Source organism: Octopus sinensis, linkage group LG4, assembly GCF_006345805.1.
Source record: "Octopus sinensis linkage group LG4, ASM634580v1, whole genome shotgun sequence".
NCBI classification, from domain to species: Eukaryota; Metazoa; Mollusca; class Cephalopoda; order Octopoda; family Octopodidae; genus Octopus; species Octopus sinensis.
In genome coordinates this window covers 132,859,484-132,878,606 of record NC_043000.1, presented here as the reverse complement: position 1 = coordinate 132,878,606, position 19,123 = coordinate 132,859,484, and the positions used below count along the sequence as shown (strand labels likewise).

Below are 19,123 nucleotides of genomic sequence, written 5' to 3'. Positions count from 1 at the left end.
GTGTATAATGTGTATTGTTTTTGTTTGTGAATGTATGACAATATGATGTAGAATATGTGTTTGTGTGTGTGTATGAGAAAGAGAGAGATGAATGTGGTATATCGTGTTAGTATGTATATTTCGAGTGAAGTGATACCGTGTATTGTGTAATGTAATTTAGTGTGTGTGCGTATGTATGTATATTATTATGTATACACGCGAACACACACGCACACGCACGAACACATTAGTTTACACTACAACACAGACACTACTATATATATGTCGATATTGCTCCTGTATGTACGTTGGTATGTATGTAGACTGATATATATATATATATATATATATATATATATATATATATATATAATCTGTAATTGCTTATTGAAATCCATATAGCTTAAATACTGCTTCTTACTTCTCTATCATTTCATGTTTTGAGGAAATGTTTATAAATGTAGAAAGCTGCGTATGTATATAAAAAGATATTTCTGTGTATACATTAATATATGCAGTATATGTGTTTCTATATATATATAAATATTTATTATTATGTATCTGCATGCAAACTTGTATCGATGTATGTATATGGTCACTGTGTACATAGATGCTTACGTTCATACACACACACACACACACGCACACATACATACATACATACATACACAGCTAAAAATTAATTAATATTTGTCTAACGATATCTTCATATTTTTATACGAATCAAGAAGCATTTGCAGATAGACCAAAATATATTATCAATTAAAACATTCACTTGAACACATGCATATTTATGTATAAATAAACCTTTAATGTTTTATTGGTGAATATATATTTTACTGTTGTTACGCGAAAACTAGTCTCATACACAGTTGGTTTATATATAAACATGAGTTCTTTGGATATATCTGTGTCTATATTATGAAATATTATTGTATATTTGTGAAAATGTATCAACTGACAGAAGTATGTATAATTTGTGTTCCTCAGAAATTATTTGTCATATCTATGTATGTATACTAATATACTTTGTGTTTATATATATATATATATACATATATATACATATATAAAATAACGCATGTAGTATTTTGTGTTTGTTTTATTCTCAGTTGTGTAAGGTGATTGCATGTACTGATAGACACCTACGTTGTATATATGAATGTTTGTGTACATTATTATAATGGAAGCACATGTCAAGTTATATATGTTAAAAAAAAATGAATGAAAAGAAAACATATCCCAGTATTTATCTATCTGTCTGACTATTTTATCTCATCTCATATCCTTCCAACGATATTTGATGGGCTATATAAAGGGTCACGCTGTCCACTTTGTATTTTAAGCCAGTTCTATTTTGGATCGTGACGGGGTCCCCCCCCCTTTTAAACTTCCTGTAGGAGTGTTCAGTACATACTCTACTTTTATCACCTTCCTTCCTTCTTTTTTCTGTATGTTTCTTACTTAAAGGATTGTTTTATTATGCTTTCTTCCTCTCTTCTCAAACATAACTTGTGTACTTAAATTTGTTCCAAACGTTGGTTAATTCTGTGAGTTATGCAGACAAATCTGTTATTTCTTGCTTTTAACCCTTTAGTGTTCGCATTATTCTGCCAAAATTAATGCGTTTTCATTTACATTGCTTTGAACTAATCAGGCATTATCTTGTAGCTATAAGATTTTGATGAGGTAGCTGTTAATTTTTAAAATGATATTGTAGGGTTGGTGTGAGAGACCAGATCTGGCCAGTTTGAACATAAAACAGGCAGAATACTTTTGGCCAGATATGGCCAGTTTAAATGCTAAAGGGTTAAATTTGTTCTTAGTCTAAAATTCTTCTGAAGTATTTTTGTTTATAAAATGGATTCTAAATGTCTCTACATCCTTGGTACTTTACTAGTTTTCACCAGCATATTTAGCAGGAGAAATGACATTAAAATGAAGATGTACAAATTTGTTCAAATGTTGATGATCACATTCTCTCTAGTCTTTAGAAGGCATGGTCCTATTTACATTATTTTCAACATTGCCTCCTTTCGAGAGCATCCAAGGTAGGTTGATGAACTGGCCTACTTAGTTAATGTGCAAAAAATTCATACTTTCTGGAATTCATAAAGTTTGTTTTCTTCTCTTTGTTTTTGTTCTATTTTTTTCTATGGTCTGTGGTCTCTTATGTTTGATGCTGCTGGTCATGAATACTATATTGTCTGCAAAGCCTTAATCTTAAAAATATCCATTAAATCTCCATCATATCTGTAGCTTTTCATAATAACAAATCATTTGCCATACAAATATATTAGTTGAATAAGATGATGATAACAGAGTCACCATATCCATATCACAGCAGTCATCTTTTATAGCAACACTAACATCTCACGTGTGCCCAAGTTTAATATTGCATATCCAATGAATGTTAAACTTCTTTCTCTACTCCATTGCTCATAAAACCATCATATTTTCTTCCCAGTTTGCTTCCATTCTCACTCTGGACAAACGCAATAGGATATGATCAAATACTCTGACAAACACAACAGGATATGATCGTTTTCCTGGTTGTTCACCTCATCACTTCAGTTCAATGAAACAAATTTTTTTCAAATGCTATTCATTCTATCAGGATGCTCTCTATCCTTCCTAAACCCTCCCACCTTCATCATCTCTCCCCTCATCATCGTCATCATCATTTAGCATCCATTGACCAGGATTTACCAATCCTGGTCAAACCATCCAACCAATGCCAGCATGGACATCATCATCATCATCATCATCGTTTAACGTCCGCTTTCCATGCTAGCATGGGTTGGACGATTTGACTGAGGTCTGGCGAACCATTGGAGTCTGGTTCACCAGACCTCAGTCAAATCCTCCAACCCATGCTAGCATGGAAAGCAAATGTTAAACGATGATGATGATAATGATGATGATGTCCATGCTGGCATTGGTTGGATGGTTTGACCAGGATTGGTAAGCTGAGAGGCTGCACCAGATTCTAGTCTGATTTGGCATGTTTTCTTCAGCTGGATGCCTTTCCTAACACCAACCACTCCGAGAGTGTAGTGGGTGCTTTTACATGCCACTGACATGGGTGCCAGTTTGTGTGACACCAGTATCTTCCACAACTAGATTTCTCTTGGCTTGATGGGTTTTCTTCTCAAGCACAGCATATTGCCAAAGGTCTTGATCATTTGTCACTGCCTCAACCCATCTAACAGAAACATATGACACTGTCTCGCTGTCATAAATCGTTATTACCTTTGTCATGTGAGTCTCTTTCCTTCATTGATGATCTGTTAGGTGTGAACTCCTATGGGTCTTGCCCTGGACACCAGCCAAATTTTAGAACTTCTTTGCAAAGTTTCCTGCTTATCAGCTTCACATACCTTCCATTTCTTTGGCGTTAGGAAGGGCATCCAGCTGTAGAAACTCTGCCAGATCAGATTGGAGTCTGGTTCGCCAGTCCTCAGTCAAATCATCCAACCCATGCTAGCATGGAAAGCAGATGTTAAACGATGATGATGATGATGTTTCATGTTAGATGTCTTCATTGATGAATATGTCAGAGTAACCTTTGTGTGACACACTTTATTGTTTAGATATGCCTACACACTTTTAACATAAATGACCTGCTTAAATTGAGAATGTTCTACTTGACCACCCAGACCTGTAGAAATGACAATCAAATCTGTCTCAAATCACAAATTACAATCTGTTTCAAAAGGTCACATTGGATAGTATAGTTCTAGATACACTGTGTCTGAATGAAAGACAGATTGTTCAAGGTTGGAGTTCCTTCGACCAAAGGTGAACTCAGTAATGACCTAAAGATAAACAACACTTCTAATCACACACACACACACCACACACACACACACACACACACACACACTCCTATGCAAAGTATTCAACCTTCACTTCTCAATAAATTTCCACATATGACATTCATTTTAACATCTGCAACTGGTCGTTGGACATCTACATGGCCAGGTCTCTGGTCTGAAGAGGACTTACTTTCTTCTTTTGATTATTCTCAGATGCCCTGAAAACAGTCACTGAGGCTGTCTTTTCTTCTTTGACTAAAAACCTTAAAGTAATGAAAACACAAATACATTACCCCAGACATACACTGCTTCCATGAACAAAGACTTGAAAAAAAGTAAAAAAAAAAAAAAAAACCTCTACAGTGAGAACATATCAGACTGATTTCTTTCAAAACACCAAAAACACAGCCATTTACTTCTCTATTCATGAACAATTTATAACTAAAACCTTGAAAAAAAAAAACCTAAAAATGCTAGCTCTACAATCTTTTATGATATTTCATTGTAACTGAATATCTATAATATAATCAAAGCTGTGACTGGAAATCCAGATGTTCTCAGCAGAATTAGAAACTATTAAAGCTCTGAATAGTTGCTGACTTGTTTTATAAGACAAATATATAACTAGTGATAGACTATCTATAGAGAGCTACTGCTGCCCATAAATGTCCTTGGTTGACTCCCCATACCCATAAGGCCATCTGACTGATTGGTAAACCTTCACTAGCTCAGCAATGTGCTGTATCTTGTCTTTGTTTTTCCTTTTACTACAGTGGTTCTTGCTTCACTGTACACTACCCTCATCTAAGCTCATCTGATTCTTTTATCCTTTATCCTTCCTCTATCAACATTGTCTCTTGCTCAGTAAACCATATAGGAAATACTTAGGCAAAGTTCATTCCAGAACTATAGTCTTTTTAATCTGTTTCTCAGGCAATGTTTCATTGCCAAATTTAAAACTGAATATCATCTGTTGCAATATCACCAGTCTGAGAGTTTCCAAAGACTATGGGCGCTTACCCTACTCTCTCTAACTATCTCAAAAACAATGAAACATCTATTCAGGTGATCCAGATTTTGTGCCTATGTTGCTCTTAAGCTCCAAGTCAGATCTAATAAAGCCAATCCATAGCCTAAAGCAGTTCAGCTGTGACCGTCCCATCTTTTTCTCCAGTATGGTGCACAAAAGTCCACATTATTTAACGTGTCCCTTTTTAAGCAGTAGGATATGATTTGAGGGATATTTGCTATTTCTAGCAGGCCAACTGATCATGTAGATGATCCTTTTTTGGTTCTTCATGTGTCGATGTCTTATTACTATGCAGTATCACACCTATTATGTATGCTTCAAACATTCTATCTTTTTCACAAGAAGGGGAACCTTTTAATATCAGTAGATTGTGTTAGTTGTAATAATGATGATGATCATCATCATCATCAGTTAACATCAATGTTCCATGCTGGCATGGATTGGACTATTTAACAGGATTTGATGTGTTCAAGGACTGCATTTTACTCCAGTGTTTGCTTTGGCAAGGATTCTACAGCTGGATGCCCTTGCTAACATCTACACTTTATAGCTGGTACTTGGAACTTTTATTCATGCCATTAGCATCTGTTAAGATTCCAAGGAGGCAACTTTATATTAGAAGATAAGGAATAGAGAGGGGTAAATTATGAGGAAAAAGAACCAGAATAGAACAGGTTTCTTGCTGTAGAGGAGCTACATGACTACTCACATTTTAGAAGGGATGGTGGCGAGATTGATTGGGTGGATCTTGGAAGAGATAAAAATGGTGGTTAAGAGGTGTTAGGATGCACCTTCAAGGTACAATGTGAGTAGAAATGAGTGGGACCATGACTGATGAGTTTTTGAATTGTTTGAGCAATAAATCTATCTGCTCTTTGTATTATAAAGTAAATGGCTGAGTATTCCATAGTCACTTGTTTCTTTAATATAATCCTCAAAAAGAATCATCATGGACCAAGCCTGGCCCTTTTGATTAGAAATACAGTCCACTGAAAATGCTTCTGTACAGATTCTATGTATTCAGTTTCACTCATAAGACTTGGGTCAACCCAAGTCTACTTTAGAAGATATTTGCTCAAGGACCCACCTGTTGGAATTGAGCTTAAAACTTTGACATTGCAAAGTAAACTTAGAAACAGCATCAAGCTCTCACCATGTTACCTAGCTGCTACTTCTTGCTAAGACATCTGGGTAGTTTACAGACTTCATTTCATCCCTAATTGTGTCAACTTCTAAACATTGCATCATGTCTAAAAAAATGTTTTTCCAGCCCACCAGAAATTCCTCTACAACTTTTGTATTTTCATTGCTTCTTTCAGTTTTGTAGGATATAATTTCTTTGCATTTTATTTAATGTTACGACTGATTGTAATGATTTACTTCATTACTTTTAATTTATAACTTCCTGCATTAATTGCATAAAGTCTTTGAGAACTTTTGAGTCAGAATAGGTGAATCATAATCTTCTAACCAACCATTTTAAAATTGGCTTTCATTTGGGTAAGAAGTCTTTTATATAATTCTCTCATGAATATGTATTAATACATACATGTCTAGTAATGTCTCTGTCAAAATGTCATTTGCTTCAAAGCTTCCAGTTTTTTATAAATTTTTTTATATTTTTGTTGTATTTCATCATCTTTCTGTGATATTTTGATTTTTTAATTGATAACTTAGTGGATTGTCGTTACGGTTGTTATTTAGTTTGAAATCAACTCTGATTGAACAGATCTATAGTGAAAAGCTTTCAAGCTGTGACCATCTTCTCTTTCTGTCCAGCTGTGTGCATGTCAGATCATATTATATGATGTATCCTTCCATTTTTCAAGCAATTAGTACTGATGTGAGAGAGATTCAGCTGCTATTTCTAGTAACCATTGAAAGACACCGTTATTGGTTGATCATTGAGATATTTTATTTCATCCCTTCCCCATTGCCATTTTGCAGCTTACCCTTTTATTGGCAAACTTCTGCATGATTTACCTTACTATCATTTGCTCTCACTTCCTTTAGTTTTCAAATACTGAACCAGAAAGAGTATGGCTTATTTAGCTGCAGTGAAAGTCAGCCATCTATGACAAGAGCCATTCTCAATCAACAGTGATGCAGAGCAGAAAGGGTTCTTTATCATGCAAGGTTAAATGATAGAACAATCTGTAAAGGGTTGAGGGTAGAAAAGGCATCTAATTAGAATACCCCAACCAATTTATCATGCACTAAAATGAATCTATTTGTCTTACATTTATCTGTTTGATTATTTATTAATGTCTTAAGGGACAACCTCAGACACAATACACCAAGCATACTCACAACAGGTGTTGGCACTCCGTCGCTTACGACGACGAGGGTTCCAGTTGATCCGATCAACGGAACAGCCTGCTCATCAAATTAACGTGCAAGTGGCTGAGCACTCCACAGACACATGTACCCTTAACGTAGTTCTCAGGGATATTCAGCGTGACACAGAGTGTGACAAGGCTGGCCTTTTGCATTACAGGCACAACAGAAACAGGAAGTAAGAGTGAGAGAAAGTTGTGGTGAAAGAGTACAGCAGGGTTTTCCACCATCCCCTGCCGGATCCTCGTGGAGCTTTAGGTGTTTTCGCTCAACAAACACTCACAACACCCGGTCTGGGAATCGAAACTGCGATCCTATGACCGCGAGTCCGCTGCCCTAACCACTGGGCCATTGCGCCTCCACTCACAATAGTAAATACTACTAAACAGCTAAATGAAGAAATGATAAAGAAATAAACTACCCAAAAAATGTGATCAATGATTTTATTCAATATAAACTACAGCACAACCACCTACCAACATCAAACAAATGCCCGTAATAATAGTTTGTGAAAATCAGCCACCAAAAAGCTTATGAAGATAGCAAGAACATAAGATGAAAAATACATGTTACAAATAGACCATGATTTTGATTATTTCCTTTCATCAGACAACAACAAAGTTATTTGGAAATCTAAAACCTCAAAATTTTCAGAGTCTTACAAAATGAAACATTCATGTAAGGCACCTAAAGCCTGAAGGAATCGCATGCACTCATCAGTTATTGACAACCACTCATTGCAATACAACCAAACACCGTAGAATCATAGTAATTTGAAAAACCATCTAAAATCCAAATATAATAGAACCACATAGACCCTCAGCAATTATAGAAAGACTCACCTTTGACATCACTAACCCCCACATTCTTCTTTCCAAATCACTACACAGATTCAGACCAGTACATTCTACTACCATACAACTCATGACGCTAACACAAAGGATACATGATAGCATTGGTAACAATGAAAACCCCTACCGCACACCATTCTAACTACCATCAACATAAGCAAAGTTATTGATTCCATTCTTGGCCCCTCATTTATGCACTGAATGTTTAACACTTCTTTAAGAAACAACACAAAATTCTGTTTGGCAGACATCTTTCAGGTTGCCAAACCATGCTATGTACAAGAACAGCACTTCCAACTTTTGCAATCTCTAAAATAGAGTATCACAAAGATCTCTTCTACTTACTCTTTTCAAGTTATACCTGTATGTTGAAGAGCGTAGGCTCGAAACATAAAAGACTTTCTCACTTGCCTGAGCATCAAACAAATACACCTGCTTGTTGTTCATACACCTGTCTTCATCTTTTGTTTTTCTGTAAATTTCAACTATATACATATACATATGCACACAGCTTTGCACACAAATGATATCACACTCACAACCTCCCACTATTCTCCAGACACAACCTCACAATTACTCCATTTCCACATCAGACACTAAAGAACTTGACTTCACAACAACATTCTAGTGTCACTCACCCCATCAAATACGCTGTTTTCCTTCTGACCAATAACATCAGAATTCCTCAAATACAACCACACAACACCATCATTAACATAAACCTACCACAGTGACATAAAACAGAAATATTAAGAGTTACATACAACTTCTCTATAACATTCATAAGACATGTTGAAAATAGTATGAAACTAATTATATAGAAGTATATAGAACATTCACAGTTACTACATTTGGTCAGCAGAAAGAAAGAAAAACTCTAGTATACAAACAATCCTTTAACTCTATCATGGATTTTAGTATCCCTGCCTAGGCCCTTGATCTCCACAAAAAATATATAACAAAGAACACAAAACAGCACACTTCACATTACAATGGGTCACACACATAGACCAGCTATGAAAATGAAGTAAAAGTACAAAAAAGGAAAAGACTACTTAGACCTGTGAAAGGCATGCTTTGTTGTTACAGGAAGCTTCAACTTCTGCAGTCTATGCCCCACAAAAACAACTATCTCCAAAGTCCAAAATACTTATACAAACTCTTATGTCACTATTACAATGATATACATACAGAAATATAAAATATACACTCAGAAATAATTGAAACATCAATAGCCTCACTGTCTGGGATGTACCACCAGCAGTAAGAACAGAGCAGACATACAGAAATAGACTGAACAGAAGAAAGGCTATGTCCAAACTGCCACACAGCACTCCATAAAAATTCATCTGTGAATACCATAGTTAAAAGTATGGTTTGTCTGCTAGTGGTTTTGAAACAACATATATGGGGTTGTTTCTAGTCATTCAATAGCTTTCTGTTGTTATATTATTGAAGGCAGCGAGCTGGCAGACATGTTAGCGCGCCGGGTGAAATGCTTAGCGGTATTTTGTCTGTCGTTACGTTCTGAGTTCAAATTCCGCCGAGGTCGACTTTGCCTTTCATCCTTTCGGGGTCGGTTAAATAAATACCAGTTACGCACTGAGGTCAATGTAATAGACCTAATCCGTGTGTCTGTCCTTGTTTGTCCCCTCTGTGTTTAGCCCCTTGTGGGTAGTAAAGACATAGGTATTTCGTCTGTCATTATGTTTTGAGTTCAAATTCCGCTGAGGTCGACTTTGCCTTTCATCCTTTCGGGGTCGATAAATAAAGTACCAGTTTCACACTGAGGTCGATGTAATCAATTTAATCCCTTTGTGTGTCCTTGTTTGTCACCTCTATGTTTAGCCCCTTGTGGGCAATAAAGAAATATATATTATTGACTCCCAGAAGGATGAAATGCTAGTTGACAGTTCCAGAATTTGAACTTGAAGCAAGGTATCAAATTTGTCTCACCATAAATATTGATTTTGTCTGTTGGCTCAGCATATAGCCTAGTTTTTATATAGTCTTATATAACTAGTTGAACTGACCTCATTACTGATAGTTATTTCGTTGGCCCATGAAGAAATGAAAAGCTGATTTGACCTTGGTAGGATTGCAATTCAAATCAGTAGGGTATCAGGTAGAGTAAAGCACTCATTTGCTTTGTTACTTTCTTGGCCATCTGCATCAATCTTACTTGGTCTAGATTTAATATTAACAAACAAAAAGCAAAAGCAAAATACATTTGCTTAGTTATGAAGTAGATATAGCACAGTTTTACAGTTTGAGCTGTATTTGAATTCATGTTTGTGAAGTATAGGCATCAAGTACTGAATGGCAGAGTATGGATTTTTTTAATAGATAGTGCATCAGGCTAATGGTTAACAGCAATTAGTGCAGAGAGGTGGGGGGGAAAACTTAGAAATATTGTGGTAAATGACGGAAGACATCGGGAATTGGGCCTGACAGGCAAACTAATGAAGGATGTGATGAATTGAGGGAAAAAAGCAGAATTTAAGTTGGAAAAGCAATCTTGCAATATACCTAGGCTGTATGATGTAGGCGGTGACATTGGTGACGGTGAGGAATGATGATGGTGGTAATATTAATGCTATTGGGTAAGACAGTGACAAACAATGATGGCAACAACACTAAACTTGATTAGGCTTTTGAATCCTGCTTGGTATTTTCAGTTTCTTCATCGTTACAGTAGCAATAACAAAATGAGCAACATCATTATTTAGCATCAGCTTCATCACCACCACCATCATCATCATCGCCAACACCATTACCGCCAGCACTGCCATCATTATCATTGTCAACACCATTACCACCAGCACCATCACCATCATCATCATTACAACTACCAACATTGTCTTTGATGTCATCGTCGTCACCCTCCTCCTCCTCATCATCATCATCATCATCAATAACAAAATGCAGAAAATATTGAAATGGAAACAAAATCAAGCACATTCAAAATCTTGGTTCCCTGGTTTATATTTACCTTTGGTAATTAATCATTAAAAGCGTAAATATAATTTCTTTATAAATTCCTCGCTGCCACCTTCTTTATCAGTTTCTCAGCTGAAATACGGTAGCGTTGGGTTGGGTTGGTGGAGATGAGATAATAATGGACAGATAAGTTATTGTTTCACATTATTTAAACTTGAGTCTGGTTGGCTATAACTGGGCTTCTAAATATGCTCTTAATGCATGTTTATCATAACAGGGTTTCCATTTTCTTTATTTGCTTATCTTTCATTTTAGAAAGCTTATCTTTGTTGCAAATGATGAGATATTGTCTGCTACCATGGATCATAAATTAGAGTGTTGTTATTGGAAGAAACCTTACATTCTTGTCTTCTTGATATAACACCAATATTAACATTTATGGAAGATACATTTTAATTGCAGGAGAAGAAGAAAGACTGATAGGAAGAGAGATTGATAGATAGAGTGAGTGGGGGCAGAGGGAGAAAGAGATACCGGATGGAAATGGCAGAGAGATAAGCAAATCAAACAACTTAAGGATCAATTTCTGTTTAGTCTTTGGAATATTTTTCATTGTTTAGATAGTATTGCTGGTGGTGCTTACTTAACAAGTTTTTGTTGAAAGATTATATTGAATTCTGGCTCCTAGAGTTTCATGTTGTCCTATTGTATTATGCTATGACAATATTTGATCCCATGTTGAAACTATTGCACCTGAGTTACTTTGTTAGTGCACTTGAGAAACAAGGATGTCAAAATCCCTATTTATCTCTTTGTTTGAAACCAACAGAACTAATTATCTGTGATAATGTGCCAATGTGAGAACCTCTAAGCCAGACATAGGCAACCTTTTTCAAGAAGTGGGTCTCAGGAAACATGGTTCCTCATTAGGTGAGTTGTTCTGCCAAAAATAATTTAAGGTAATTTCTCATTTAGGCATACTATTCAGAAAGACCTGCAAGTTGCAGTTTGCCCATGACTGCTCAAAGCAGTCACTCAACTGGCTAGAAATAGCAACCAAATATCCATTTAATCACACTATACTTTCTTAAAATGAAGTAATTACACATTGGATATATTCCTTGTTGTCTTATGCTTTGGAAGAAGATAAAACGGTCATGACAGCTATGGCAAGTATTTAGTATTTGATTATATTTGCATCACTTTTGAGTGATATCTTCTAAATTCTGTAGCATCATATTATACTATGAAATATCATTATTTTATTTGACAAAGCTAATGTTTGAATGTGAGCATGAATAGTTGATTTTCATTGAAATTTCAATATATTTTATTATTACTGATGGCTCTTTTATTAACTCTTTTAAAGGATAAGACAAAACAAAAAATAAAAAAGGAGGATGTTCTTTTTATCTTTTATCTTTTTCTTGTTTCAATCATTAGACTGTGGCCACGCTGGGGCAGTGCCTTGAAGGATTTTTAGAAAGATGAATTGAACCCAGTACATATTTTAATTCTTTTTTTTTAAAGCCTGGTACTTATTCTATCAATTTCTTTTGCTGAACTGCTAAGTTAAAGGGACATAAACACACCAACATCAGTTGTCAAGTAGTGGTGGGTAACAAAGACACACACACACACACATTCCTGTGGTGGAAGAGGAGTGGCTGAGTAGACCTATGACCAAAGCTCCATCTTGTTTCAACCATGACCATCCTGTTCTTCTGTCAGGCTTTGTTCATTAGGAATTACATTATTTAATCTGTCTCTCCTTTGTCAAGCTATAGGGTTTAATTTGAAGATTTAGTTGCTATTTCTAGCAGGTAAAGCAACCATGTAGGTGAGCCCTCATTTTCTTTAAATATGATATACTTCTATCATTTTAACTGACTCTAATTTATACATTGTTATCAGAATAGGCACCTTGGCAGAATCATCAGAATAGTTGATAGAATGCAATGTGATATTCATTCAAGCTCTCACACTCGCCTCCTTATGAGAGCTCAAAATCTCTTGTGGAAGCGCCATCCAACCAAAATGCAAGTATATGGGAAACTACCACCAGTGTCATCTCTTGTGAAAGGTAGGAGAGTCCAGTTTGCTGGACATTGTTGTAGAGCTGAAAAAGAGGTAATTTCTACTCTCCTCCTCTGGAAGCCATCTACTCGCAATGCCAGAGGGCGCACACTCTCCTACCCTGATGTAATCTCCAGGGATACAGGCATCCAGCAACAGGACCTCCGTAATGCCATAATGGACCGTGAAGTCTGGCGTAGCATGGTAAATTCCATTGTCTCGACCATGGTCGAACAATGATGATGATGATGTGACCTGAGTTCAAATCCTGTAATAGTCAATTTTGCCCGTCATTATTTCATGAGTCGTAAATAAAATGCCAGTTTGGCACAATGGATTTGAGGATGTCAGTCGAGATGCTTTTGCACCTTCTGATTTCAAATTCTACCTAGGTACTGATAGCTGGACCTACAACCAGTTTAGATAAACCAACCACCAACAGCATGTTGAGGCTTTCATCCAGCAGTGGATTGCCAATGGCTAAATGGAATACTGTTTCTCTACAAAATTTGACCTCCTAATTAGAAAATCAATATTATCAATTGACTGCCTTTACAGAAGTTTAGCCAGGTAAAGATATGGTGTTTGATATCTTACCTTCAAAGTAGGCTCGATGTAACAAATGTGTTATATTCATATTCAGGATTCTAGTAAACCTTTATATCTTTTATGAGCATTTAGATTGTTATTTCATTGTTCTTTTATCTTTGTTTTGTTTGTTATTTTTTTTCTTTTTTCTTTTCATCCCTCAAACTACACTGTACTTTTTCCTTTTTGATTATGTAGAATTGTGCCATTAATTTTCTTCTTTTTTTTTGTGTTCTTTTGTTATACCAAATGTGGTATAGAATGTGTGGTTTATTGATAATTAGTGCACTAGATGTATGTGTCTGTGTATATATATATATATATATATTATTATTATATATATATATACATACATATATGTATATACATATGCATATAAAACAGTAACCTCCGCTACAACAATAGCTCTCACCATTAACAGTAAAAAGTTTCAACAATAATAACAGCAACAACTACAATAACAGCAATAAGTGTAGCAAGCATAATTAGTTCTCTATCATGATGACACAGGGCTCTTTCAGAAAGTTTGAAAGAGTGTGGTGAACAGGAAAACAAGTAAAGGCTGGTTGGAGAGTTGAGAGAATGGAACAGAGCTGAGAGAACATGGGGGAAAGGAAAGAATTAAAAAAAGACAAAATATACTGAGTGTATCAGAGAGAGAGAGAGAGAGACAGAGAGACAGAGGGAGGAAGGGAACTGATCAATGTAATAAAATGTTTGTAAAGGAAAATGGTATGGAAAAATCTGTGTAGAAAGCAAAGCAAGAGAAACTCTATGTAATAACAGGCTAAGTGAAAGATAGATAGAATGTGAGAGAGAGAGGGGGGGATATTTAGAAAAGAGAAATAGTTAAAGAAAGAAGGGAAGAGAGAAACTGACATGAAAAAAGGCATCATCAAATACAAGTTATGATATTCTACTAAACTAAGTAATTTACCCACAATGAACCTCGTAATTTACCTCAACTGGCTTCCGTGCCGGTGGCACATAAAATACACCAATCCGACCGTGGCCGTTGCTAGCCTCGCCTGGCACCTGTGCAGGTGGCACATAAAAAGCACCCACTACACTCACGGAGTGGTTGGCGTTAGGAAGGGCATCCAGCTGTAGAAACATTGCCAGATAAGACTGGAGCCTGGTGCAGCCTTCTGGCTTCCCAGATCCCCGGTCGAACCGTCCAACCCATGCTAGCATGGAGAACGGACGTTAAACGATGATGATGATGATGATGATGATGATGATGAAATTACTATGACCTAACCTTCATTTGTAGTTGCAGCCATTTCACTTCACTGTGTCGTTAATAATGCTCTTGAGAAAGGCATGGCTGTCAAACAGTCTCGGTTCCTTTCTCTTCTTTATATCTCTTTATAACTTTAACTCACAAGACTGATTCTTCAAGACGAACCAACTGGTAGGTGACCGAGGGGTTGACCGAGGGGTTGACCGAGGGGTTGACCGAGGGGTTGACCAAGGATGAGATGGTTGGATAATATGCATAGTTTCCATTGGTCACACTTAGAAATCCAGCTGGAAAATGTAGCAAAGGTTACTTATGATAGGACTGACCCTGTAGAAGAAATGCCCGAGAACTCTACTCCCACAACCAGGGCTGTGGAACTGGAGTCATGGAGTCAGAGTCGGAAACTATTAAGGGGTAGCTGGAGTCGGAGTCAATAAAACTGTATTAACTCTGACTCTGACTCACAATATCTTTGTTCTTTAATATAAACCAGTTATAACATATAGGCCTACTCAAAGTACAAGTGTATGCATATACTTTATGATATATGTAGACCACAGTCACTTAACTACATAGAGAGGAGTCAGAGGTGCCAATAGTAGAGGAGTCAGAGTCGAAGTTTTTTGTTTCAACTCCACAGCCCTGCCCACAACCCTCCCAGAAATAGTGGGGCAGAGAAGATGGAATGATGACTGGATTCAGGTTTATTTGAGGATTCAAATGAAAGTTGATGAAATGGGGACAGAGGTAGAAGAACCATGGGATAGTTTTGATCACATGTTTCCTCAGTGAGGAAAATCAAATGCCAAGAACCAAAGTTTAAGCTTTCAGCACTAAATATGACTCAGTTTTACTTCCTCTTTGAAACTAGTATACTTGGTTTATAATTTTTATTATTTTATCCTTTACATTATTTATATTTGACAGATATTTGTCCTCATCTTGTTGTTAACGCAACATTTCGGCTGATATACCCTCCAGCCTTCATCATGGGCATATGGCGTAGTGGTTAAGAGTGCGGGCTACTAACCCCAAGATTCCAAGTTCGATTCCAGGCAGTGACCTGAATAATAATAATAATATAATAATAATAATAATAACATCAAAAAGTACTTTAGGAATGAGAACCCAGGTTCAAAATTTCCCCAAGACACCTGATGAAGGCTGGAGGGTATATCAGCTGAAACATTGTGTTAACAACAAACAAGATGAGGACAAATATCTGTCAAATGTAAATAACGTACATAATTCCTCATCTCTTAAATGTAGAACTGTATTTTATCCTTTACTTGTTTTAGTTATTAGACTGTGGCCATGCTGGGGTACCCCCTTGAGTTTTTTTTTCATAGAATGAATTAACCCCAGACAAATTAGGTAATAGCATAATAGCTTCTCCTGAACCAGGTACTTTCATTTTGCCAGAGAAAGAAAGTGAAAAAATTTTGATTTTATATATATATAAAGATCATAATAGCTTCCTCTGAACCATTTAGTTTCATTTTGCTGGACAAACAAACAGATGGACAGAATCTCTCTTTTATATATACAGATATATGAAAGGCTTCTTTCAGTTTCCATCTACCAAATTTACCCATAAAGCTTTGGTCGGCCTGAGGCTATAAGAGAAGACACTTGCCCAAGGTGCTGTACTGTGGGACTGAACCCACAATCATGTGGTTGAGAAGTGAGCTTCTTACCACAACCACGCCTGTGCCTATACATGTTTCTTTTCTCTTTTACTTGTTTCAGTCATTGGACTGAGGCCCTGATGGGACACTGCCTTTTGAAAAGTTTAGTCAAACAAATTGACCTCTCTACTTACTTTTATTAAAGTCTGGTACTCATTCTGTCAGTGTCTTTTGGCACACTGCTAGGTTATGGGTACATGAACAAACTAACACCAGTTACTGAGTGGTCATGAAGAGAACAAATACAAAGTTATGCACACACACACACACACACACACAATGGGCTTTCACATAGTGTATATCTGCCAAACTTCCTCAGAAGGTATAGATCAGTCTGTGGCTATAATAGAAGAGACTTGTCCAATGTGCTGTGCAGTGCAATTTGACAGTTGCAAAGTGAGCTTCTTAACCACACAGCAATGTCTGTATAGTAATATAAGATGTAATTTTTACCTTTAGGGCTATAGCTGAGATGTATCGACTCTGGTACCTGTAGGTTGTGTATTAATTTTATTGACTTTGGAAGAGTAGCAAACAGAGTCAAACCGGGTAGGATTTGAACTCAAATCATAAAGAGATGTAAGCAAATACCACAAGATGTTTTATCTGATGCTCTATTGATTTTACTAGTCATTGAACTGCTCCATATAAGCAATGTTAAAAAGTGTGTGTGTGTGTGTGTGTTATCAACAAATCAAGAGAGAGAGAAAATGATCATGAACTCCTAGATAGCAACTGAACCATGCAGTTCTGGCTAAGGCTAGCTGGGTAAACATGCTAACATGCAGACCACTCCCAGAAATGCATATACACATTCATATCCATACATATTTCATTTTTTTGTGAAATTAAGCTAATGGGATCCTTTGCAGCAGAAGAGGAAGAGGACTAAGCCTTCAACTCTCCTCATTGTTTAATAATTCATTATGATTCATTCTTTTCTCTTTGCCAAACTGCTGGCAATAATGGACTTCAGCTATTAACATTGGCAACTTAGGAAGTAAACAAGCCATAAATATATAAATATATAGACTTGCCTCCATATGTATTTGGGCTGTGAAATTAAGCCATTCATACCCCAATCTGTATTGGTGGTACTCCAGTAGCTCTGCATAAGCTAAGTTGCTAAACGAGTCTCTATGAAACATCTGACTCATGAAAGGTTAAATTTCAATATTACAGATAAAATGGAATGGTGAGCTGGCAGAATTGTCAGCTCACCAAGCAAAATATTTAGTGACATTTCGTCCGTCTTTACATTCTAAGTTCAAATTCTGCTGAGGTCGACTTTACCATTCATCGTTTTGGGATTAATAAAATAAGTACCAGTTGAGCACTGGGGTCGATGTAAATGACTTACTCCCTTCCACAAAATTGCTGGCCTTGTGCAAAAATATGAAATCAATATTACAGATAAAATATTATTAGCACAAGGGGCTAGTATGTTTCCTTAATCAGTCAGAGTTCCTAAGTTCAATTATTCAATTACTATTAAAGAGTTTATTACTTGGACTGAGGCCATGCTGTAGCATCACCTTCAAGGGATTTTAGTCAATTACACCAATCTCATATTTTATTGAATGTTTGAATTCAGTGAGTTATGTCCCTTTTGGAGGGTTACTTCTCAATAATATAAATACCTATTTCTTTACTACCCACAAGGAGCTAAACACAGAGGGGACAAACAAGGAGATAGACAAATGGATTAAGTCGATTACATCAACCCCAGTGCATAACTGGTACTTATTTAATCGACCCCGAAAGGATGAAAGGCCAAGTTGACCGCAGCGGAATTTGAACTCAGAACGTAGCGGCAGATGAAATACCGCTAAGCATTTTGCCTGGTGTGCTAACGATTCTGCCAGCTCGCTGCCGTTCAATGACATAAATACCTTTAGGTACTTGCAATGTTTTATGCCAATGCCTCTTGAGCCTTTATTTCCCTCATTGCTCAAGCTGTATCCATCTATTGCTCCCTTCTACTCTTCTCTTTTTCATCATCTTCTTTCCTCAGCTTCCCCATCTAGGATGCTTTCTCTGCATTTACACACTGCTCTTCTTTCCCCCTACTTTGATGGCCCCCATCCAGCATCACTTTCTTGCATTCCTTCCACTGCACTCACCTATAGATCCCTACCTCCTGCCTCATTTTCCTTCACTGCCTCTCATCAAAGCTTCTCCGTCTCTTCACCTTCTCTCCCTTTTCCTTTCTCTCTGGCCTACTCCTGCAACTCCTACACCTCTCTTTCCTTCAGTTACTCTCTAGGGATTTTTCACCATTCTAGTCTAGTTTTCTCTCCCTGTGCTCTTTCCCTCACACCTTCTATTCATACTCACCTTTATAATATTTGATAACCCTAAACCTCCCCACACAATCCCTTACAGAGTGAAAGTTACTTTTCCATTCTGCCCACTTCTTTTCTCTAACACTAATCCCTTCCCTTTCCCCTGTTCCCTCCTCCAGTCAGTGTCTATTCTGCTGTTCTGTTACTTTCTCCTGTACCATCTTATCATATCCATGGTTTTATTCTTCTTACCTGGCTTTACTTTCCCTCATTTTCATGCTTAGAATC

The 19,123-nt window shown here is 36.7% G+C and overlaps 1 protein-coding gene across 6 annotated transcripts in view; it reads left to right on the top strand.

Annotated features, from left to right (window-relative positions):
- LOC115210808 overlaps positions 1–19,123 on the top strand; it is a 391,785-nt gene that overhangs the window by 327,152 nt on the left and 45,510 nt on the right. The gene's annotated exons all lie outside the window — the stretch shown is intronic.